The 27,670-nt window shown below is 37.7% G+C and overlaps 1 pseudogene; it reads left to right on the forward strand.

Annotated features, from left to right (window-relative positions):
- Positions 1 to 27,670, forward strand: part of LOC107762973 (acetyl-CoA-benzylalcohol acetyltransferase-like) — a 49,145-nt pseudogene that overhangs the window by 15,722 nt on the left and 5,753 nt on the right.

Consider the following 27,670-nt stretch of genomic DNA (forward strand, 5'->3'; position numbering starts at 1 on the left):
CGGAATATTATTCTGGGCATACGCCCAAGTCCCAATTCACGATACGGACCTATCGGAACTGTTAAAATACTAATCTGAGTCCGTTTTCTCAAAATGTTGACCAAAGTCAACCTAGTTGAGTTTTAAACCTCTAATTCACATTTTAATCCATTTTCACCTGAAAACTTTCCAGAAAATTTTTACGGGCTGCACACGCAAGTCGAGTAATGGTAAATAGTTCTTAGATCACATAATTAATTATTAAATTTAAAGATGACATTTTGGGTCATCATAATAGCATGGGTAACTATAATTCGGTTAATTTATGATAAAATATAAAACTCGGAGGATTGGGTATTCTAAATTAGTGATGGATTTAGACTAAATGAGGTAATTAATACGAGTCGGTGTTGATATAATTATAGATTGATTGGAGGAAGTTGTACGAATTGCTCGAGGTGAAGCATTTGGTATTCCGCACGAGTACTGTGAGTAGTAATCTTACCGTAATTTATGTTTTTATAACTTACATGATTTACACATGATTTTTAATATGAATATATTACCGATTATTTTAAGTTGCATATGGGACAAGTCTTTTACTCGATATGATACCGAAATAGTTATTTGAGATGATTACCGTTGTTTTAAATATTCTTGTTGTCACTAGATATGTTTTACCGTTACTTGAATTTACAGTTATTGAAATGAAATTACATGATTTGATAAGAACCAAAATGCCCTATATTGTTTTAAAATATTTTCTTATGAGTATAAACGGATTACATAGACAAGTATAAATGGGAGTAGACTTTGAAGGATCTCGTAGCTAACGGCGGGTTCGTTAGACCTGGTGCACCTTGTAATTACCGATTACCGTTATAGCCATCGCTAGTGGGAAGATAGAACTAGCATACCGTTACTGATTTCCCTCGAGTAGGGACTACCGTTATATTTGACTTCTTACGAAGAAGTCCACAGTTATACCGATTACATGATCCATTTATTGAAACCTCTCAAACATGAATATTGATATTACACAGTATTTTACCGAGCTTATTACCGAATTGTCAATTGATTTATATTACATAAAAAATATGATAAGACTGATTATTGTTTATTGTTTCTGAAAGGGCATTCTTATGATATTTTCTGTTTAATATATATACTAACATGTTTTCTAACTTGTCCCCAATAAAAACGGTTGTGGTTAAGTATTTTTATTCATTGAGCTAGCGACTCATTCCCCGTTAATTTTTCTTATAAAGACAGCAGTTGATGCAGGCGAGGAATTCGTTAATTAGAGCGCACAGGTTGATAGTTTTTGGTGAGCCTCGAACTTATTCGCGTGGGCGGAGATTTTATTTATTGTTATGATCTTTTCTTTGAACTCTTAGAGTCGCTCCATAGTCATCCTTTTAGTGTCGTGAGTATTCATTTGTTGATATGGACTAGTTACTAGTATTATACTTTCTTTCCGTATTTTTAGAGTTGGGTTTGGTTTTATTATGTTGAGGAGGTTGGTAATATTGGTGGAAACCCGTTTGTGGTTAGTTGATGAAGATTATGACTGATTTAGGTGAATATTAGTTGGTTGTTACTTTTTTATGAGACAGGAAAGTTTTTGGAATAGTCCAAAAATAGGGGAACCGCTGTTCGATTTTCTGTAAAATACCGATGAGGCTTACTTGGGGGAACTTGCTCCTAAGTGCCGGTCATGATCCTAAATTGGGTCGTGACAAAGTTGGTATCAGAGTTTAGGCTTTAAGTCCCGAGTCATGGAGCAATGTTTAGTAGAGTCTTGTTCATGGGTATGTAGGCGCCCATACTTATGATCTTGAGGCTACTGAACATCTAGGAATGTTTTTCCTTCTTTAATTCTTTTATCGTGCGTTGAGATAACTTGAGATTGACTTTGGAATATTTCTTTCGCAGATGGCTAGGACACGCACACCCTCATCTGCTGGACGTGGTGCTACCCGGGGTGGCGGTCAAGTTGGCATTCATCAAACTAGAAGACAGGCTGCCCCTCAACTAGCTGCTATGCCAGATCAAGTGCAAGGGCAGGGAGTTCAGGATGCTCCACCACCAGTGCCAACTGTTGTGCCTACTGTTGCCTTGCCTGCAGACGCAGTGGCAAGGTTATTGAATGTGTTAGAGGCATTGGCACCTACTCAGGGTGGAAGTTCAGCTCCTCAGGCTACTTTACAGACACAAGCACCTACACAGACTCAGACTATCGGGAAAAAGGAAGTATCCCTACAAGAGTTCCTGAAATTGAAATCACCAAAATTCACAGGTTCTGATAATTCAGCAGATCCTCAAAGTTTCTTGGATGGGATACTCAAGGCATTACGTGCTCTAGGATGTTCTATTGAGAGAGTCATGGAGCTCACAGCATACAAACTAGAGGATATGGCCAACACATGGTATGAAACTGTATTGCTAGGAAGGCCAGCAGGAGCAGCACCACTGACATGGGACGAATTCACTAAATTATTCATGAATTATTTTCTTCCGGAAAGCCTCATGCAAAAATATGATAGACTTTGAGAGATTGGTTCAGACTCCAGATATGGATGTGTCAACATATAACACCAAGTTTTGTAAGCTGGCTAGATATGCCCCTTACTTAGTGCCTACCGAAGAATCTCGAGTTCAGAGGTTTGTTGATGGATTGGTTGGTCGTCTATACACTGCAGTGGCCCCAAAAATGAGGACTTTATCCTACTCTGATGCAATCGACCTTGCTAGAAAGATTGAAACCAAGGGACGTGAGGAGCATGCAACTAGTGATTTACGTAAGAAGGCCAAGACAGGAGGGTCTTTCAATGGCGGTTTTAGTGCAAATCGAAGAGCAGGAAATCAGGGACAACAATAACAACAGGGTTCTCAGACAGGGACACACTTGTCTTCACAGTCCACATACAGACCACATTACAGATAAGGTAATAGGGGACCATCATCTTCTGGACATCATAATTCTGGGCAGATATATGTCACTACTCCAGTCTGCCAGACCTGTGGTAGATCACATTTGGGCCAATGTCGTGTTCTAACTGGAGAGTGCTTTCGGTCTGGCCAGTTGGGGCATCACTTGAGGGATTTCCCTCAGCCTCTGAGAAATTTCAACCAGGCTTCTATTCAGTTAGCTACACCTATTCATACTACTCGTAATACTTCAGGTGCTATAGGTATAGGAAATAGAGGTCGAGGTACTGGAGATCGTGCTACTGTGAATCAAGGACAAGGGAATGCTGGTAGAGGTCAGGCGAGAGGTTTTGCATTTACTAGACAGGATGCTCAGGCCTCGAATGTTGTGGTTACAGGTAATCCTTCTGTCTATTCATTTGATGCACTTGCATTGATTAATCTGGGATCTACTCACTCCTATATGTCCTCATACTTTGCTTTGAGGTTTAGTAGACAACCTGAGCTATTGAATGACCCTTTTCTAGTTGCTACTCCTGTTGGAGTGTCTCTATTAGCTAAATACGTGTATCGTGCTTGTCAGATTGGGGTTGAGGGTAGAGATACTATAGCTGACCTTATTGTACTTGATATGATTGACTTTGACATGCTGATGGGAATGGATTGGTTATCTTCCTGCTATGCTATCGTCGATTGTCATGCAAAGATAGTCAAGTTTGAGATACCAAACGAACCAAGTTTTGTTCTAAAAGGGGGTCAGATTCCAGAGAATTGCAAATTTGTATCTTTTATGATGGCTCAACGACTGTTGAAGAAAGATTTTTGGGTCTCATAGCTATTGTAAATGACACAAGAAAGGAAACAGCTAGTATAGAAAATGTACCAGTAATGAGAGAATTTTCTGATGTATTTCCTGAGGATTTACCAGTATTGCCTCCAGTACGAGAAATAGAGTTTGGTATTGATTTGCCACCTGACACACAACCCATATCAATACCACCATATCGGATGACACCAGCAGAGTTGAAGGAGCTAAAACAATAACTGCAGGATTTGTTAGATAACAGTTTTATCAGACCGAGTATATCTCCATGGGGTGCACCAGTACTGTTTGTAAAGAAGAAAGATTGATCCTTGAGAATGTGCATTGACTACAGGCAGTTGAACAAGATAACAATACGTAATAAATATCATTTGCCTCGCATAGATGACATGTTTGATCAGTTACAAGGAGCTGCCCACTTTTCAAAGATTGACCTCTGTTCTGGTTATCATCAACTTAGAATCAAAGATGAAGATATTTCTAAGACTTCTTTCATAACTCGATACAGGAACTATGAGTTTCTTGTGATGCCTTTCGGACTGACTAATGCTCCAGCTGCATTCATGGATTTAATGAATAGGTTGTTCAAGCCGTTTCTGGATAGATTTGTAATAATATTTATCGATGATATCTTGATATATTCCCGTAGCCAAGGAGAACACGAGAATCATCTTAGGATTGCGTTGCAGACATTGCAAGAGCATCGACTTTATGCTAAGTTCTCGAAGTGTGAATTTTGGCTAGACTCGGTAGCATTTCTGAGGCATGTTGTATCCAAATATGGAATTATGGTAGATCCTAAGAAGACAGAACCTGCGCAGAAATGGCCCATGCCTACTTCTCCTACAGAGATTTGCAGCTTTTTAGGCTTAGCAAGCTATTACAAGCGTTTTGTGCAGGATTTCTCCAGAATAGCAGTGCCACTGACCAAGCTAACGCAAAAAAATGCAAAGTTTCAATGGACAGAGGAATGTGAGCAGAGCTTTCAGAAACTCAAAACGTGTCTGACAACTGCACCAATATTAGCCTTACCATCAGGTTCTGGAGGATTTACAGTACTCTGTGACACCTTGAGTGTGGTATTAGGATGTGTTCTCATGTAAAATGGTCGTGTTATAGCTTATGCTTCGAGACAATTGAAAAAGCACGAGCAAAACTATCCTACACATGATTTGGAGATGGCTGCAGTGGTATTTGCTCTAAAAATTTGGAGGCATTACCTATACGGCGAAACTTGTGAGATTTATACTGACCATAAAAGTCTAAAGTATATCTTTTAGCAGAGAGATCTAAATCTTCGACAATGTCGGTGGATGGAATTACTCAAGGACTATGACTGTTCTATTTTGTATCATCCTGGAAAAGCCAATGTGGTGGTTGATGCATTGAGTAGAAAATCTATGGGGAGTTTGGCACATATAGCTCCTACAAAGAGACTTTTGGCCAAGGATATTCAGAGACTAGAAGGTACAGGTATTAGATTTAGTGTCGGAAATTCAGAGGCATTGTTGGCTTGTGCTCACACTAAGTCTTCATTAGTTGAACGCATTAAGGCCACCCAGTATGAGGATGAGCGATTATGCAAATACAGAGATGAGGCCTTAGCTGGTAAAAGAAAGGATATGATTGTTGAAAGTGATGGTGTGCTTCGAATGGGTGACAGGCTATGTGTAGCAGACGTAGATGGGTTAAGACATGCTATTCTTGAAGAAGCCCATAAGTCTAAATACACTATACATCCTGGATCCACAATAATGTATCATGACCTAAAGCAATTCTATTGGTGGGAAGGTATGAAGAAACATGTTGCTAACTTTGTTTCTAGTTGTTTGACTTGTCAGCAGGTCAAGGCTGAGCATCAGCGACCCGCAAGACTGTTACAACAAATTGAGATTTCAGAGTGGAAATGGGAAAGAATTACTATGGATTTTGTCACCGGGCTACCACGAACCCTTAGAAGTTACGACTCTATATGGGCGATTGTAGATCGACTGACGAAATCAGCACACTTTTTGCTAGGGAAGACTACATATGGTGGAGTGAGGTATGCACACATATTTATGAACGAAATTGTCCGACTTCACGGAGTTCCAATATCCATCATCTCTGATAGAGGATCACAATTTACCTCACACTTTTGGAAATCTTTTCAAGAAGCATTGGGTACACGAGTAGATCTTAGTACTGCACTTCATCTACAGACAGACGGGCAGTCTGAATGTACTATACAAATCTTGAGGATATGTTGAGAGCTTGCATTCTTGAGTTTGGAGGTAGTTGGGACGCTTATCTACCTTTAGCTGAGTTTGCTTACAACAATAGCTTCCAGTCAAGTATTCAAATAGCACCGTACGAAGCATTGTATGGTAGAAGATGTTGTTCTCCTATCTGATGGTTTGAAGCTGGTGAGACTAACTTATTGGGACCTGATCTAGTACAAAAAGCTATGGACAAGGTCCAGTTGATCAGACAGAGATTGCTTGCATCTCAAAGTAGACAAAAGTCTTATGCTGGTAAGAGAAGAAGAGATTTAGCATTCACAATTGGTGACAAAGTGTTCCTACAAGTCTCCCCTATGAAAGTTGTGATGCGGTTTGGGAAAAGAGGCAAGTTGAGCCCCAGGTTTATAGGACCGTATGAGATACTAGACCGAGTGGGAGTTGTGGCTTATCGTTTGGCACTTCCTCCTGAGTTATCCTTTATTCATCCAGTGTTTCATGTCTCAATGCTAAGGAAATGTATATCAGACTCATCTCAGATGCTTGAAGCACCTACTATACCGCTTGATGAGAAGTTGTCTTACGAGGAGGAACCGATGGCTATTGTTGATACGCAAGTAAGAAAGCTACGGTCAAAAGAAATTGAGTTCGTAAAAGTCTTATGGCGAAATCATACACTTGAAGAAGCTACATGGGAAGTAGAAAAAGATATGCAAGCGAAGTACCCCCATTTGTTTCAGTCTACAGGTACGTACTTGAGTTAAATTCGGGGACGGAATTTTATAAGGTGGGGATGATGTAATACCCTATATTTTATTAATAAGGGCATATAAGTCTTTAACTAAAGTTTTAAAAAAATAATAGGAGAATGGGCTAAAGCCCATTAGAAGGAGAAACGTGAAAAGGGGAAAAGGGACGCAGAAAAGCTGCTGCTAAACAACAGAGAAGAAACAAAAAAAACCATAGAGTAGGAAACAAAAGGAGAAGAAGAAGAAAGAGGTTGGAACCAAACCTTGAGAAACCTTAATTACGCACTAGTTCTTAGGGGTAATACTCGAATATCTCATCTGGATTCTTTTCTTCTGGTAATTCTTTTTATCTCAGTTCCTATATTTGAAGGGCTTCACAAGGTATAAGAAATTTAATACCAATAAGAGTTATTCTGGGAAAATTATGCAATTGGAAGTTGGTCAATGTTACTATAGGATAAATTCACTTGAAAAAAAGAAGGAATATTATGGACAGTAATATTATTTCAGTTTCAATTTATGCACACGATTAAGGAAATAGAACAGTACAGAGAATAAACCATATAAATACCTTTTTATTTAAAATATTTTGGACTAATTTAAATTACTCATAGCATGGGTAAATATAATTCGGCGAATTGATGATAAAATATAAAACTAGGAGGATTGGGTATTCTAAATTAGTGATGAATTTAGCCTAAATGAGACAATTAATACGAGATCGGCGTTGATATGATTATAGATTGATTGGAGGAAGTTTTACGAATTGCTCGAGGTGAAGCATTTGGTATTCGGCACAAGTACTGTGAGTAGTAATCTTACCGTAATTTGTATTTTCATAACTTGCATGATTTACACATGATTTTTAATGTGAATATGTTACCGATTATTTTGAGTTGCATATGGGACAAGTCTTTTACTCGATATGATACCAAAATAGTTATTTGAGATGATTACCATTGTGTTAAATATTTCTGTTGTCACTAGATATGCTTTACCGTTACTTGAATTACGGTTATCGAAATGAAATTACATGATTTGATAACAACCGAAATGCCCTATATTGTTTTAAAATATTTTTTAATGAGTATATATAGATTACAGAGACAAGTATAAATGGAAGTAGACTTTGAAGGATCCCGTAGCTAACGGTGGATTCGTTAGACCTGGTGCACCTTGTAATTACCGATTACCGTTATAGTCCTCGCTAGTGGGAAGGTAGAACTAGCATACCGTTACTGATTTCCTTCAAGTAGGAACTACCGTTATATTTGACTTCTTATGAAGAAGTTCACAGTTACACTGATTACATGATCCATTCATTGAAACCTCCCAAACATGAATATTGATATTACACAGTATTTTACCGAGCTTATTACTAAATTGTCAATTGATTTATATTACATGAAAAACATGATGAGACTGATTATTGTTTATTGTTTCTGAAAGGGAATTCTTATGATATTTTCTGTTTAATATATACACTAATATATTTTCTAACTTGTCCCCAATAAAAACTGTTGTGGTTAAGTATTATTACTCATTGAGCTAGCGACTCATTCCCCGCTAATTTTCTTTTACAGAGACAGCAGTTGACGCATGCGAGGATTTCGTTAATTAGAGCGCACAGGTTGATAGTTTTTGGTGAGCCTCGCGTTTATTCGCGTGGGCGGAGATTTTATTTATTGTTATGATCTTTTCTTTGAACTCTTAGAGTCGCTCCATAGTCATACTTTTAGTGTCGTGAGTATTCATTTGTTGATATGGACTAGTTACTAGTATTATACTTTCGTTCCGTATTTTTAGAGTTGGTTTTGGTTTTATTATGTTGAGGAGGTTGGTAATATTGCTGGAAACCCGTTTGTGGTTAGTTGATGAAGATTGTGACTGATTTTGGTGAATATTGGTTAGTTGTTACTTGTTTATAAGACAGGAAAGTTTTTGGAATAGTCCAAAAATAGGGAAAACTCTGTCCGATTTTCTGTAAAATACCGATGAGGCTTACTTGGGGCACTTGGTCCTAAGTGCCGATCATGATTCTAAATTGGGTCGTGACACTGAATTATCAAATAGGCCAACGATGCCAATTGAAGCTACCATGTTTGAATGTGATGACTTAGCTTTAGCAGTGCAGATGGTCCATACATTAGGTGATGGATTTTCCGGCTACGTGTTCACCGAAGAATGGGCTAAGGTTAGTAGAATGGAAAAGGAAAATGCTAGAATCTTACAATTCCGTTCTGATTTGGCTGATGTATTATCACCTAAGGATAACATTTTTTTAGATGATTAAGAAAGGTAGGCCTAGAGGATATTAGATGAAAATTGCTATTAGGATTTTCATGTTTGATGAATCTGCAATATCTAAGTTAAAGGAGAATGTGAACAAGTCTTTAAGTTATTCGTCAAGAGTTGAAGTTCTGACTGCACTCATTTGGAGAAGCCTTATACGACTAGTGCGGCTGAGGTAATGTCATAATAGGTCGTCCATATTACAATTTGCCATTAATTTATGTGGAAGAACAACTCCAAAATTAATAGGGATGCAAAATATGTTATCCTTTTCTTTTGCCATTAATTTATGTGGAAGAACAACTCCAAAATTAATAGGGATGCAAAATATGTTATCCTTTTCATCATGTATTGAATTGCAAAATACATTTGCCCTTTTTATAATTGCGTGATCATCTTGTCTAAAGCTCGTTAAAAATATATAAGTAAAAAGACCTTTTCTTTTGGGTGACGATGAAATTTGAACATAGGACCTCTGCCTACTCTAGATCATACTGAATTGTATGACAATCACGTCTAAAAGTTTAAGTTACTCACGGTAGTACACTTTTAATTACTTCATTATTGTCACGACCCTAGTTTCCCATCTTAGGATGTCGTGATGGCACTTATTCTCTAAGATTAGGTAAGCCTAACATATATTAAATAATAGCTGATACAACATAACTAAGCCAACGTCAATCATACAATCTCACAATCAGCAGTACAAGTCATAATTTTTTCAAAGAGTCACTGGAAATAACAATACATCAATGTCCAAGAATAATAGGAAATAATGGAAATAAAATACAACCGAAGGTGACTTCGGAGCCTGCGAATATCAAGCAGGTATACCTTGAAATCTCCAGCCGCGCAGACATAAGTCCCAAACCAACTCGAAAAATTTACAATCAACAGTGAATATAATAGAAGCACAAATAGCACCAAGAGATAAACGAGTAATAAAGAAACAGACGATAACTCAATCAATACAATCGTTCCTAATGCACAATTTACAACAAAAATTACCCGAGGTACCACTCCTCGCAATCTCAAATCATAAGTCACAACTTTCAAATCTAACACATATGGCACCTCGTGCCCACATCTTCTCAAATCACTTTTACACGGCAAAACCCACGTGCCACCATGTACATTGTATCCATGTCAAATGCTAATTAAAATATTCAAGAGATTTATTAATATACAATAAGGCATAATAACAACCCTGAATAAAGTAGGGAATCAAATGAGAAAATAAGTTTATTTTAAAAATTATTTGGGTGAAGAAAATAACATTTTTAGATATAAAAAATATCGGATAAGCTACTGAATTAAATATAAAATTTGTTAAAATAAAACATAATAAAGATTTTTTAAGTAAAGTAAAAAATGAAATAGGATAAGAAATTTAAGTTGAGAAATCAATTAAAGTGAATGTCACGATCCCAAAACCAACCGTCATGATAGCGCCTATTGTGGAACTAGACAAGCCAACTACTCAACCAGATCACCAAGTAAATACTTTGAAAATAAAAAGGAAGCAGTTAATATTTAAGAAACCATTTAAAACCGAAATAAAACCACAACGTGATACAAATCTCTCCCAAAAATCGGGGTGTCACCGAGTGCATGAGCATCTATACAAGGATACAGTCTACTACAATGTCTGAGGAAATAAGAACTGAAATACAGATAAAGAAAATGAATGAGAGTCAAGGCCAGCGAATGCCATGCAACTGCCTCGATAGTCTCCAAGATCCCGACATCTCACTCAGCAGCCGTCGTAACCAGAAGTACCTGGATTTGCACATGAGGTGCAAGGTGTAGCGTGAGTACAACCAACTCAGTAAGTAACAAGCCCAAACTGTAGGCTGAAAGTAGTGACGAACTCAATCGGCATAGTTCAATGCAGAAAATAAGAGTGCATAAATGTAGACATGCTTTCAAGTTCGATAGATATCTTAAAACAGCAAAATAGATCAAATTTGAATGATATGAAAAATATAACTCCTCTACTTCTATCACGCCAATGCACATGTTGTATGTGATGTACCATGCTGACAGCCTCATGTGCTCACACTCTCAAATGCTCAATCACTTGGTACTGTATATGGCCCAAAATGGCCCAAGGAAGATCCATCCTCGGAATATATATATCACTGACCATCAGTCACCCAGTACCGAGTAGGGCAAATCCAGCCCGTGGAGAAGATCCATCTCCAGGTATATAATACTTCGGACAAGATCCATGTCCAGGGAAGATTCATCACTCAATAATATCAACTGCGCTCACTAGGGGTGTCAGTAGGGTTGTATTTTGTCCCGGGCCCGGGCCTTAGTGGGCCTAACGGGCCGGGCCTCGCGGTCCCGGGCTTCGTGGTCCCGGGCTCTGGCGGTCCCGGGCCTGGCGGTCCCGGTCTTCGTGGGCCTAATGGGTGGAACCGGCCCGTGACGGGCCTAAGCCCACATGGTCCTGTGCTTAACGGGCCGGGCTCGTGGGCTTCGCGGGCCTAGCGGGTTTTTTTTTTTTTTTTAAAGACAATTTCTTGTAGTATCATGGCTATATTAATATGTAGTATATATGTATATCTAATTATTAAAGTGCTTGACGAAAAAGAAAATAACAAAACAATAGTAAAACACTAAATTGTCATGCATAAATATCACTTCTTGATATTATATTGTATCTTATGTATATATATTCTCTTATATATTTTCTTTTAGTATATATATTGTATCTTATGTATATATTGTAGCTTATAAATATATTTTCTTGTAGTATATATATTGTATATTATGTATATATTGTAGCATAATATATTTTCTTGTAGTATATTATATTGTATCTTATGTATATATATTCTCTTATATATTTTCTTGTAGTATATATATTGTATATTATGTATATATTGTAGCATAATATATTTTCTTGTAGTATATTATATTGTATCTTATGTATATATATTCTCTTATATATTTTCTTGTAGTATATATATTGTATATTATGTATATATTGTAGCATAATATATTTTCTTGTAGTATATATATTGTATCTTATGTATATATATTCTCTTATATATTTTCTTGTAGTATATATATTGTATATTATGTATATATTGTAGCTTATAAATATATTTTCTTGTAGTATATATATTGTATATTATGTATATATTGTAGCATAATATATTTGCTTGTAGTATATTATATTGTATCTTATGTATATATATTCTCTTATATATTTGCTTGTAGTATATTATATTGTATCTTATGTATATATATTCTCTTATATATTTTCTTGTAGTATATATATTGTATCTTATGTATATATTGTAGCTTATAAATATATTTTCTTGTAGTATATATATTGTATATTATGTATATATTGTAGCATAATATATTTTCTTGTAGTATATATATTGTATATTATGTATATATTGTAGCATAATATATTTGCTTGTAGTATATTATATTGTATCTTATGTATATATATTCTCTTATATATTTGCTTGTAGTATATTATATTGTATCTTATGTATATATATTCTCTTATATATTTTCTTGTAGTATATATATTGTATATTATGTATATATTGTAGCATAATATATTTTCTTGTAGTATATATATTGTATCTTATGTATATATATTCTCTTATATATTTTCTTGTAGTATATATATTGTATATTATGTATATATTGTAGCTTATAAATATATTTTCTTGTAGTATATATATTGTATATTATGTATATATTGTAGCATAATATATTTGCTTGTAGTATATTATATTGTATCTTATGTATATATATTCTCTTATATATTTGCTTGTAGTATATTATATTGTATCTTATGTATATATATTCTCTTATATATTTTCTTGTAGTATATATATTGTATCTTATGTATATATTGTAGCTTATAAATATATTTTCTTGTAGTATATATATTGTATATTATGTATATATTGTAGCATAATATATTTTCTTGTAGTATATTATATTGTATCTTATGTATATATATTCTCTTATATATTTTCTTGTAGTATATATATTGTATATTATGTATATATTGTAGCATAATATATTTTCTTGTAGTATATTATATTGTATCTTATGTATATATATTCTCTTATATATTTTCTTGTAGTATATATATTGTATCTTATGTATATATTGTATCTTATAAATATATTTTCTTGTAGTATATATATTGTATATTATGTATATATTGTAGCATATAAATAATTCTAAGTATAGACAAAGAAATATTGCGAAAAGAAGCTCATGGGTAGAAGCAATAAATTTTATTACCAAAAAATGACATATCTTTCTTAGTCATCCTTCCCCCAATGGAATGAGCACAACAAGGTACTAATACCACCATTAGAAGGAAAAAAACTAAGGAAGATGTGCCAAAATACAAGTTACATATTATTCTATGTATTATCTCTAACAAATCTCATAAATCCTTCAAGGTTCGGAGGAGGTTGCGTTGGTGGTGGTGGAAAAGAAGCTTGTTCATCACCACTTCCGGGCGAAGCCGAATCCTCCGTAAGTTCCGCTATCATTTCTTCATAAGCTTCATCTATCGCCGGTTGTGCTTCTGCAATTCCAAAGTTTCTTCTTTCCGAGCGGATCCAATCTCTAAACAATACTGATTTTTCCAAGCTATCCCTCATAGACGCTCTATGATCACCTATTTGCAGTCTTGCTTGACTGAAAGCGCTCTCTGATGCAACAGTTGAAGCTTGAATTGATAAAATATCCCGAGCCATCCTTGCAAGAACAGGAAAATGTTTTTCCCTTGCCTTCCACCATTCCAAAAGATCAAAAGAGCCGTCTGGATTCTCCTTTTCAAGTCCCTGAGACAAATAAACTTGAAGCTCATTTAGATGTGAAGTTTCATCATAATTTTCACCTTGAGACCCCTGAACTCCGTCCAAGATTTAAGAGCTTTTAAGCCCGCAACTCTTTTAGAGGATTGTGAGCTAGACGAAGTAGGGGTTGGAATAGTTGGCCTAGCATGCTCTAAGGCAAGTTGATAAGCATTATAAACTGTTTGAGCGTTAATCTTAATTGAAGCTTTTGCATCTGCAAGTGTCGCAATTTCCTCATTTGAAAGATCTAAAGCCTTATAAATATTTGAATACCAAAAATGAGGACCTCCCAATTTCATTGTAGGATTTAGCATTGCAGCAAGACCATAAATAGGAGGGATAGGAAAAAAATATTTTTTAAACTTTTGTTTCATTTCATTTATAGCAAGTTCATAAATATCCCCACCCTCACTAAATTCAACAAACAAATCAGATAGTGCTGCAATATAAACTAAACAGTTTGAAATAGTCGGATAATATTGCCCAGAAAATGCATTTGTTGCAATTTGAAAATGTTCTAAAAAATCTAAAAGAATTTTAACATTAGTCCAATCTTGAGTGGTAAGCATTTCATCATCATCTTCACCACCTACCCGAGAATTAAACGTTGCATTAATTGGGTTTCTATATTCATATGCTACTACTAAACTTTCGTACATACAATTCCATCTAGTCGGGCAAGGTTTAGGAACCTTTCTTTCTCTAAGGCCATATTCATCACATTTTTTAAAATACTCTCTAAGTCTACTTCTACGGTTTGAATAAAAAAGCCAATTAAGAGCCATTCTAACCTTTTCAATTTCTATGTTTAATATTCGCATACCATCACCGACAATTAAATGATAAATATGACAAATACATCTAACATGGAAAATATTAGTAAATGCAGGATTTAGTGTTGTTGTAAGCATGCCTATAGCACTGGTGTTACTAGAAGCATTATCCATTGAAATTGCCATTATTTTATCGCTAAAGCAAAAATATCTACAAATATCTGCAACAGTGTTAGCTATAAATTTACCTGTGTGACGCGAATTAATTATTCTATATGCAATTATGCGTTTTTGCATTATCCATTCTTCATCTATCCAATGACTTGTAACAGTTAGGTAATCACAATCATTACCACTTCTACCAATATCAGTAGTAATAGAAATCCGATTAGGTATATGAGTAAATAAATAACGCAAATATTGTTCATATTCATGTTTGAATTTATAAATATCACTCTTAACTGTTGCGCGAGGCCAACCTTTATAAGTAGGATTAAACACTCTTCTAATATAATGAACCCAATTAGGATTAGAAGCAAAAGTATAAGGTAAGCACATAACAGTAATCATCTTTGCTAATTCTTCACGATCTCTATTTGGATCGTAATATAAAATACCTCCAGTGACAGTGTTAATTCCTGGTTGAACTAGATTTGAACCTGTACTAGGGTTAATCGCAGAATCTACACTTGTCCCCTCTAGATGCGCTTTCATTTGAAAAAATCTAGCCTTATCTCTAGGGTGTGTTTTTATGTGCCTAGTCAAACTACCTGTGCCGCTACGGTCTCCTACATATTTATGCGACATTAATTTCCCACAAGTTTTACACTTAGCCTTATTTTTTTCTCTTACTTGAGTAAAAAAATTCCAAACTAATGATGTTTCTAAGCGTTTAGCAGGTTCTCTATTAAAAGTAGGAGTTTCTACAGGTGGGTCGACCGGTGCATCACTTGGGTTATTAAGAGGACTAGTAGGTGTATCATCTAAATCCGGTGCTTGAGTTTCATCATCATCCTCATTTTCCTCATTATTTTCTAAGATGGTTTCATTAGGATAAAGAGCATTCATAATTTCATCATCTAATCTATCACCTGGTGCAACATTATGATAAAATTCACTATCGGTAAATTGAAAACAAGGGTGATCACTATCAAGAATTACGGAAGGAGGAGGACGTCTAGGTTGGCGACTACTTTCAACTTGCTTATCTTTTCTAGGTCGGGGAGCCGGGGGAAGGGTAGTTGGTTGGCCACTACTTTCACCGGTTTTATCTTTTCCTTTACCAAACATTTTTTTCAAAGTAAATGCCATATTAATTATAATTATGCAAACTAAACCACACAAAAATATATTATAAAAACGTAAGAGTTGAAACGAGTTTACCGGATTGCCGAACAACTTCTTGAAAATTGAAAATCGTTGAACACTTGAAAACTTCAATTCAACAACTTCACAATTTTTCACGAAATTTCAACAATAAATTAAGTAATTGTAGTAGAGAGATTGAGAGAGATTGAGAGATATTGAGAGATATTGATGAATTGGTGAATAAAAATGAAAGAATGAGGGGGTATTTATAGTTGAGAAATGGGGAAAAGTGTAATTATATAAAGTTTGGGGTTAAAATAAAGTTTGGGGGCCAAATGGCCATTTTTTTAACTTAAAAAACGGTCATATTTTCAGCCCAAACGGCTAGATTTTAAATATGGCCGTTTGATTTTTTTTTTTTTTTTTTTTTTTTTTTTAAAATAGCCGTTGGGCCCGCCAGGCCCGCCAGGACCGGCCCAGGCCCGCCTGCCGGTCCCGGGCCAAACGGTCCCGGGCTCGTGGGCTCAACCATGGAGACCAGCCCGTGACGGGCTCAGAGGCCCACCAAGACCGGCCCACCCAGGACCGGCCCACCAGGCCCACCAGGCCCGTTAGGACCGCGGGCCCGGTCCGGTCCGGTTCAGGCCCGGCCCACCGAGCAGCATTAGGGGTGTGTGCAGACTCCGAACGGGCTCCTTCAGCCCAAGCACTATCATAAATCAATATATCACCGCTGCAGCGTGCAACCCGATCCCATAACTGTCACTCATAATCAGGCTCTCGGCCTCACTCAGTCATCAATCTCTCCAGTCTCACTCACGGGCTCACAATGCCATGAAAACTAGCCCGAAACAATGATATGATGTGTCAATAAATAACAACTGAGACTGTGATATGATATGAAATAAATGAATATGACTGAGAATGAAATATCAATGAAAACAATAAGATAACAACAAGAAACGGCCATTATGGGTCCCCAACAGTACCAGCATAAAGTCTAAACATTATATCTAGCATGATCGACAGCTCAATTTCTTTATCACATGCTAAAAAACACGGATATCAACAAGATAGAACCACTATACAGTGCCATTGAGTCAACCAGGTCACAAATATCATGGCGCACGCCCACACGCCCGTCACTTGGCAAGTGCGTCACCTCAATACCAACCACATAACACATAATACGGGGTTTTGAACCCTCATGACCAAGTTTGAAAGTGATACCTCAATCCGGGCTAAACTTTACTCCAAAATGCCCTTGCCCCTCAAATCGTTCTCCAAACGTCCCGAATCTAGCCACAACCAGTACAATACAATCAATATAGGCTAAATGAATCAATTCCATATGAAAAATATGAAATTATAGCCAAAATCCAAAAATTGGCTCAACCCCCCCCCCCCCTGGGGGCCCACGTCTCAAAATCCAACAAAAGTCACAAAATCCGAATTCTCATTCACTCACGAGTCTAACCATACCAAATTCATCAAAATCTGACACCAAATGGCCATTTAATTCCCTAAAATCAATTCTCCAAATCCCTAGCCTCAAACCCCCAAATTTCTCCTCAAAAACTCACCAACTAGGTGTAAAATCAGTGGAGAAACATAATTATTGAAGAAAAATAAACACAAGGAGCATACCTCAAGAATATCCATGAAAATCCTCTCAAAACCTCCAAAATCCGAGCTCACAAATGTTAGAAATGGCCAAAATTCTCGAAACCTCGCTTAAATGGGTTCTGCCCAGGCATTTCCACACCTGGGAAGCTTGGGCTCGCACCTGCATGACTCGCTTTTGCGAAGGAAATTCTACTTTTGCGGCAATCAGTTACCCCCATCTGCCTCCGATTTTGCGACACATCACCTGCATCTGCGCACACCGCAGGTGCGTAAAAGCCATTGCACCTACGCCATTCTCCGCATCTACGCCCAAGGTTCGCTTATGCGCAAACCGCTTCTGCGCACATGTATGCATCTGCAGCCTCTGCCCAAAACATCTATGGCCGCTTCTGCGGCCCCTTTTCTCGCTTCTGCGAGCTCACATCTATGGTCCCCAATCCGTAGGTGCGATTACACCAGCAGTCCTCAAACTTCAACACTTCTTCAACTTCAAACTTTGATCTGTTAACCGCCCGAAATCAACCCGAGGCCCCCGGGACCTCAACCAAATATACCAACAAGTCTTATAACCCAAAATGAACTTAGTCGAATCTTTGAATCACCTCAAACAACATCAAAAACACGAATTACACACGGATTCAAGCCTAACGAACTTTGAAATTTCCAAATTCTACAAACGACGCTGAAACCTATCAAATCACGTCCAATTGACCTCAAATTTTGCACACATGTCACAAATGACCCCCGAACCTACTGAAACTTCCAGAAATCCAATCCGACCCGATATTAAAAAGTCCACTCCCGGTCAAACTTTCCTAAATTTTAATTTTGGCCAATTCAAACCTAATTCTACTCCCGACCTCCAAATCACAATCCGGACACGCTCCTAAGTCCAGAATCACCCAATGGAGCTAACGGAACCATCAAAATTTCAATCCGAGGTCGCTTACACATAAGTCGATATCCGGTTGACTTTTTCAACTTAAGCTTTCAATTAAGAGACTATGTGTCTCAATTCACTCTGAATTCTCTCCGGACCTAAACCAACTAACCCGATAAGTCATAAAGCAATAGTGAAGTACATAAATGAGAAGAAAAGGAGGAATGGGGCTACAACTCTCAAAACTATCGGTCGGGTCGTTACAGTGAAATATGACAACTTTTAAGAATAGTAAAGTACCAAATGAAACGATGAGTTTTAACTTAAGAGTCACATAAGGTAAGCATCTTAATAATTATTTTATTCAAATCCGTTAAGTTACCAACAACTCAGCAGGGTATGAGATAATGACTCTACGCAGTAAATTCATCTTGAAACTCAATTCACTAAGTAATCATGGAAGCACATATTGACACATTGAAGTAATACAACAATTCATGTAGGATGCATGACTCACATAAAATATAACAACAACAGCAAGTACAACACACACAATCCATTGTGGCACGTAACTCGATCCCACAGTATCATCATTTATCAATATCATAATCCTCCCTTATTCCACCAAAGTATTAATAAGCAATATCAAGTATCACGTCTATAAACCATTACGGCGCACAATCCAATCCCACTGTATCATCATTTATCAATATCACAATCCTCCCTTAATTCACCCGCTGCGGCGTGCAACCCGATCCCACCGTATTATCATTTATCAATATCATAATCCTTCCTTATTCCACCTGTTACGGGGCGCAACCCAATCCACCTAATCATCATTTATCAATTTCATAATCCTCCCTTATTCCACCCGTTGCGATGTGCAATCCAATCCATAAACAATTTCAATTAACAATTACAATAACAATAACAATCCAATAACTCAATTTACAAGAATCTCTATAATCAAAGGGTATAAGTGCACGGCAATAAAAGAACCACGTAATAATCAAGAAATGCAACAAATATTACAAGAAAAATAGCACGACAAGTAAAACACATGACAACTAAGATGTGCAAGTAAAACAGTTCAGGAAAGTAGCAAATAAGTGCAGAGTCATGGAAGGGACTCAACAATTAAGAGGTAGCAAGATAGTAAGGAAGGCAATAACTTCAACTAAAGCATGTGAGGGCAAAATAACAAGTAAGAGGTAGAACAAGTGCTAACAATGTCAAATAGAGCATGTAAGAGTAGATTAACAATGAGAGATATAGCATGTCATGACAATTCAATTAAAATCGTGGAAAGAATCTAGATAACCTAAACCGGTAAAATATCACATATAGCATGTGTACCCACTCGTCACCTTGTATGCACGGCTTTCACAATACACAAATAGCATAATCAACATGAATCCTAAGGGGTAGTTTTCTCCACACAAATTTAGACAAGATACTTACCTCAAAGAAGTCAAATCAATTCTCTAAAATGACCCTCTCATGTGAAACACCCTCCGGGCGGCTCAATTCTAACCAAAATAAGTTAATATCATAAATAAATACCACAGGAAATAATTCTGGATAATAAAGCTTCTTTTTTAAAGAAAATTAAAAAGTCAACCCAAAAATTAAACCTCGGGCCGGCACCTCGAAACCCAACAAAATTCACAAAATGTGAATACTCATTCCAATACGAGTCCAACCATACTAAAATTAGCAATTCCGACATCAAATCGGCCTTCAAATTCTCATTTTACATTTTCGAAAGTTTATACAAAATACTCATTTTCACCCATTCAAATCACTAATTTAATGTTAAAAATAAAGATGGAATGACGAAATATAATCAAATCCGGATAAACAACACTTACCCCAATCCAACACTTGAAAATCCCCTCAACAATCACACAAATACGAGCTCTCTAACTCAAAAGGCGATAAAATATCCAAAGCCCTCGAAATAGAGTACTTTTATTCAGCCCAGGCTTTGCACGTCGTGATCGTGGAAATAAGCATGCGACCGCAAAGAAGAAATAGCACTGCCCCCACAAAAACACAACATGATTATGAAACCAGCGGCGCGAACGCGATGCACCTAAACTTCCAGCATACGCGGTCGCCAAAGGGCTATGTGAACGCAATGAATAGGAGTTTGGCCTTCCCAGCATGGTCGCCCACTACGCGACCGCGGAAACACTATCGCGAACGTGATGAGTCAACAGCCATTGATCCGCGATCGCGGACCTATCCATGCGAACGCAAAGAAGAAAAAGGTGGTAAGTCACCAAATACACTACGCGATCGCGGCTAACACTTCGCAATAGCGAAGAAGGTTATCAAACACTAACTATCAGCAACTCCAAAACAAGGAGAATTCACCCGTAACCCATCTGAAACACACCCGAGGCCCCCGGGACTCCATCGAAACATATCAACAAGTTCCATAACATAACACGGACCTGCTCAAGGCCTCAAATGACATCAAACAACATCAAAACTACGAATCGTGATTATGAACTTTCAACTTCTACAACTCACGCTGAATCGTATCATATCAACCCGGAATGACGTCAAATTTTACATGCAAGTTCCAAATGACACAACATAGCTATACCAACTCTCGGAATCAAAATCCGAACCCGATATCAACAAAGTCAACTCCCGGTCAAACCTCTCAACTTTCCAAACCTTCAACCTTCAACCTTCAAATATTTTGCCAAAATATCAAGTTAACCTACAGACCTCCAAATCCAAATTTGGACGCACGCCTAAGTCCAAAATCACCATACGGAGCTATTGGAATCATCGAAATACCACTCCGGAGTTGTACACACAAAAGTCAAACTCCGATCAATTCTTACCACTTAAGCTCCTAAAGCAAGAATCTTCCTTCCAAATCAATCCCAAATCATCGAAAAATCGAACTCAACAACACACATGAGTCATAATACATGATATGAAGCTACTCGAGACCTTAAACCACCGAACGGGATTCTAATTCTCAAAACGACCGGTCAGGTTATTGCATTCTCCCCCTCTTAAACAAACGTTCGTCCTCGAATGTACCAAGAACCTTTCTGAAGTCATCAAATCACTAAATGAACTCACCTTACATATACTTGTGGGTGATTCCATGTCACCCCAATCCACATAGGCCCGACAACACCATCTCAACTGAAGGTTATTCCTTACACCCACACTGATAAACCTTAAAACCAGATTTCTCACCATCCGATCAATTCCCAAAGACCTAATTCCCACGTCCACACATGGTATCAGCCTCAACCAGCTGCAACAACTCATGCCTACACCCACAAGGTACAACCATACAACGTAACACATCACACATATGTCCATAACAACATTTCTGACCACCATAGCTGCCCATAATCAAATCCAGCACCGACAATTAATCCCTTATCACAAACCTTCACAATACTGACAATTATGCAAAAAACATGAAGATCCCATAACCATCTACCCAAATCATCAAGTCACATCTCATACCACCTGGGCACACACCTCACAAGCTAAAACCTAATAAGCACATCATGAATATGACTGAATATGTGAAGAGAAACACATGAGAGAACTATCAAACAAGCCCGACAAGTACAATTCCCTATCGGTATCATACTACGAATCAATTCTACAAAGGAGAATTAAATCATATGAACTACTCACAAGGATCTCATCCTAATATAACCCCACTGCATGTATGTATCCCGGTTCAAGCATATCAAACCACATGAAAATGCGAGGATCCCATTCTCAGCACTAAATCACAAGTAGAATACATATAATACTTTCTGCTACTTCAATTCCGCGGAACAAAATCATAACACGTAACGAACTCCCCATATTGGTAGAGCATATAAATCATCAATCGTAATCAAACCATCCAGAAATCACATCAAAACCTACCATAATGAGTAGGAGAAAGTCACTTCTAGTTTCATAGTTCTCAATAGTGAACAAAACAAAATGATAGACACGGGCTACCACTATATAATCTTCCAACAGGGGTAAACACATAAGTAGAGTATAAAATCATAAAACCTGCCCATATGGATCAAGGTAGGAGGACTCACCCCAATTGGCGGAATCGAATCAAAATAAGAATGACGTTACTCTATAATAAGTCAAAATTGTGCCAGTAACGACACCATCTGGTGAAGCGGTCTCATCCCTACCATGGTAAGCATATCAACGAGACGGGCCTCCCCCTCTAAAACACCCCCTACCAGCATGTCATCCGCCTCTAGATGGTTGTGCACGTGGAGTAGCAACTGGAATGGAGCCTGTAGCTTGAGTGCTCTGATGATATCTACCCCTCCCAATTTTGGGACAATCTCTAATGATGTGCCTAGTATCACCACACTTATAATAACCCTTATGCGGGCGTGGTTGCTCGTAATGAGTCAGTGCCGAATAACTGGAATAACTGTTGTAGGAACCCCATGCCGGTGGTGCACTAAAAATGAATGCCCCACAGGAGTACCCTAACTAACTAGGGCACCACGAGTAGTCTGAAGTGCAAACTGGATTGGCCGACTGGACGACAGCCCGAGCCTCCACCATGATGGGCCATCGCTAAAGAGTAGAATCCACTGAACCCTCCTGAACCTCGAGACCTCTTGGTCTCCTTATCCTTCCTCTCCTCACCACGAATACGCTCTAATATCCTGGCAATCTCCACCACCTACTGAAATGGAGTATCAGTCTGTAACTTCCGAGTCATGCTGAATCTAAGATAATAATTGAGTCCCTCAACAAATCTGCGGACTTGCTCCCTGATTGTAGGAACCAAAGTAGGTGCATGATGGGATAACTCACTGAACCTGACGGCATACTCTGACACTGTCATGGTGCCTTGACGCAACTACGCAAACTCTATGCACCACGTATCCGGAGGGTCTGGGGAATAAACTCCCTCAAGAACATCTTTGAAAATGAGCCTAAGAGGGTGGTGCTGCATCGGTTGGTCTACCCTCCCCATAAACATGCCACCACTAATATGCTGCCCCCAACAGTTGAAATGTAGTAAAAGCAACTCCGCTCACCTCCACAATGCCCATGGTGCGAGGAATACGGTGACACTTCTCTAGAAAGCCATGTCGGTACACAACGATCCCAAAACCAAAGTTCAATGCAGAAGATCCTAGCACAAACCACGTAGCCCAGAAGCTTATAAACCACTGTATTTCCTCTAAAGCACCTCGTAATACTGCAACCGAGATACCCACTCTGAAGAGACCTTTTGTGAGTCTGAAGTTGTTTCTCTAACCTCTTTGTTGCTGAAGTGTAGAATTATTAATGACGCAGAAGTACCGCAAGTCCCAGCATTAGCCCATATAAATCTCAGATTTTAATCATATACAGGTTCCGGGGAACCCTTCAATACCATATATACATCGCAGTCCAGAACTGATATAACACATGACCCTGCAATCTGATCGTCGATAGTGGACTCCCCCACTTGGCGCAAAGTCGTAGGACACAACATCCGATAATCTCCCATACTAACCTTCATAGCTTGTACAACACCAATCATGAGATACCTCAAATCATCTACTAAGCACATATCCATCCTTGTGACAGTCAAACTCGCTTCTTCCAGTGCCTTGAATGATAATATGTACCTTTCACTGAGTAGAAATCTCATACGAACCACATAGTCTCTAATACCACCCATTATCCTCAAATCATCATCCACCTCATGACCCTACCACGATCGCGATGATTAGGAAACCAATTAAATCTTCCCAAGTTCGTACTTATCAGCCAGATGCCAGAACCCATTGTACCCCCACGTGAACAACTGACTGGTCTCTCAATACATTCGCATCTTTAGTCTGGACGACACATTGAGACAATGTTTGAGCATCCATGTCTCCCCCATAGCCCATCCACAGCATCACGAACCATCGGCGCATAGCTGATACCCGAGTGCGCAATATCATACTCGAGTGGATGCAAATGAATATAAGATATATGCTTCAAGCTGAATCAACGCCGTACAATAAGACATAAAGGAAGTGGAATTTCCTAATAGTTCTGTAGCCTCTCGAAGATAAGTACATGCGTCTTCGTACCGATCTGCAAAACTCTACTAAACCTGCTTATGACTCGTAGCACCTATGAACCTAGAGCTCTGATACCAACTTATCACGACCCCAGTTTTTCACCTTAGGATGTCGTGATGGCACATAGACTTTAAGACTAGGTAAGCCTAACATGTGCTAATTATTAGTGAAATTTAACTATTTAACTGCAATATATTAAATAATAGCCGATATGACATAACTGAGCCAACGTCAATCATACAATCCCAAAATCGGTAGTACAAGTCATAAGCTTTTTAAAGAGTCACTAGAGATAACAATACATCACTGTCCCGGAATAATAGAAAATAATGGAAATAAAATACAACAGAGTCTGTGAACGTCAAGCAGTGACTTCGGAGTCTACGAACGTCAAGCATGTATACCTTGAAGTTTCCAGCCGCACAGACATAAGTCCCAAACCAAATCGTTCATAAGTACCTGGATCTGCACAAAAATGTACAGAAATATAGCATGAGTACACCACAACGGTATCCAGTAAGTATCAAGCCTAACCTCGGTAGACTAGTGACGAGACCAGGCAAGACACCTACCATACATGTAAATATATGCAGGACATAACTTTAAGCTAATAATGTAAATAACATCAATGTAAGACCAACAGCAGAAGGATCACAAATTTACAGTCAACTGTGAAAATAATAGAAGAATGAATAGCACCAAGAAATAAACGAGTAATAAAGAAACAAATGACAACTCAGTCAATCCAATCGTTCCTAATGCACAATTTACAACAAATATTACCTGAGGTACCACTCTTCGTAATCTCAAATCATAAGTCATAACTTTCAAATCTTACATGCATGGCACCTTGTGCCCACATTTTTCAAATCACTTTCGCACGGCAAAACCCATGTACCACCATGTACATTGTATCCATGTCAAATGCTAATTAAAATATTCAAGAGATTTATTTATATACGATAAGGCATAATAATAACCTTGAATAAAGTAGGGAATCAAATGAGAAAATGAGTTCATTTTAGAAATTATTTGGGTGAAGAAATAACATTTTCACATAAAATAAAGCATTGGATAAACTGCTGAATTAAATATAGAATTTGTTAAATTAAAACATAATAACGATTTTTTAAGTAAAGTAAAAACATCAGATATGATAAGGAGTTTAAGTTGAGAAATCAATAAAAGTGAAATATTAACTATTAAGAATAGTAAAGTACCGAATGAAACGACGAGTTTTAACTTAAGAGTCACATAAGGTAAGCGTGTTAATAATTCTTTTATTTAAAATTGTTATGTTACCAAAAACTTAGCAGGGTATGAGATAATGACTTTGCGCAGTAAATTCATCTTGAAAATCAATTCACCAAGTAATCACGGAAGCACATATTGACACATTGAAGTAATACAACAATTCACGTAAGATGCATGACTCAGACAAGACATAACAACAACAAGTACAACACACACAATCCGCTGTGGCGCACAACCCGATCCCACTGTATCATCATTTATCAATATCATAATCTTCCCTTATTACACTATAGTATCAATAAGCAATATCAAGTATCACGTCTACAAACCGTTGCGGCGTGCAATCCGATCTCACTGTATCATCATTTATCAATATCACAATCCTCCCTTATTTTACCAGTTTGTGGCGTGCAACCCGATACCACCAAACCATCATTTATCAATATGATAATCTTCCCTTATTCCACCCATTACGGCGCGCAATCCGATCCCACCATATCATCATTTATCAATATAATAATCCTCCCTTATTCCACCCGTTACGACGTGCAACCCGATCCACAAATAATTTCAATTAACAATAACAATCCAATAACTCAATTTACAAGAATCTCTACAATCAAAGGGTATGAGTGCAGGGCAATAAAAAACCACGTAATAACCAAAGGAATGCAACAAATATTTCGAGAAAAATAATAGGACAAATAAAGCACGTGACAACTAAGATGTGCAAGTAAAATAGTTAAGGCAAGTAGCAAATAAGTACGGAGTCGTGGAAGGGACTCAACAACTAAGAGGTAAAAAGATAGTAAGGAAGGCAATAACTTCAACTAAAGCATGTGAGGACAAAATAACAAGTAAGAGGTAGAACAAGTGTTAACAACGTCAAATAAAGCATGTAAGAGTAGATTAGCAGTGAGAGATATAACATGTCATGACAATTCAATTAAAGGCATTGAAAGAGTCTAGGTAACCTAAACCGGTCAAATACCACATATATCTCGTGTACCCATTTGTCACGCGTGCACGACTTTCACAATACACAAAGATACTTACCTCAAAGAAGCCAAATCAATATTCAAAAATAACCCTCTCGTGACACCCTCCGGACGGCTCAAATCTAGCCAAAATAACTTAATATCATAAATAAAAACCATAGGAACAATTCTAAATAATAAAGCTTCGATCTTTAAAGAAGGACTTGCACATGGTGTTCATTAACCTAGAGAAAGCATATGACAAATCCCAAGAGAGGTGCTCCGGTGATGCTTGGAGGATAAAGGGGTTCCAGTAGCCTACATTAGGGTGATTAAGGACAAGTATGATCAATCTAAGACCTGGGTTAGGGTAGCCGGAGAAGACTCGGAACACTTTCCGATTATGATGGGGTTGAACCAGGGATTAGCTCTTAGTCTATTCCTATTTTCCTTGCAGATAGACTCTTTAACAAGACACATTCAAGATAAGGTGCCATGGTGTATGTTATTTGCGGATGACATAGTTTTAATTGATAAGACGCGGGGTGGTGTTAATGAAAGGCTGGAGGTTTAGAGGCAGACCCTAGAATCTAAGGGTTTCAAGTTGAGCACGACCAAGATAGAATACATGAAGTGCAAGTTCAGCAACGGTACCTAGGAAGGGGATATGAAGGTGAGGCTTGACGCGCAAGTCATCCCCAAGAGAGGTAGTTTCAAATATCTTGGATCTATAATACAAGGTAACAGGGAGATTGATAAAGATGTCACGCATCGTATCGGAGTTGGATGGATTAAGTGGAGGCTCGCTTCTGGTGTCTTTTGTGATAAGAATGTGCTGAGACTTAAAGGTATGTTCTACAAGGTTGTAGTTAGACCAACTTTGTTGTATGGAGCAGAGTGTTAGCCAGTCAAGAACTCTC

This window comes from Nicotiana tabacum, chromosome 15 (genome assembly GCF_000715075.1).
Source record: "Nicotiana tabacum cultivar K326 chromosome 15, ASM71507v2, whole genome shotgun sequence".
Classification (NCBI taxonomy): domain Eukaryota; kingdom Viridiplantae; phylum Streptophyta; class Magnoliopsida; order Solanales; family Solanaceae; genus Nicotiana; species Nicotiana tabacum.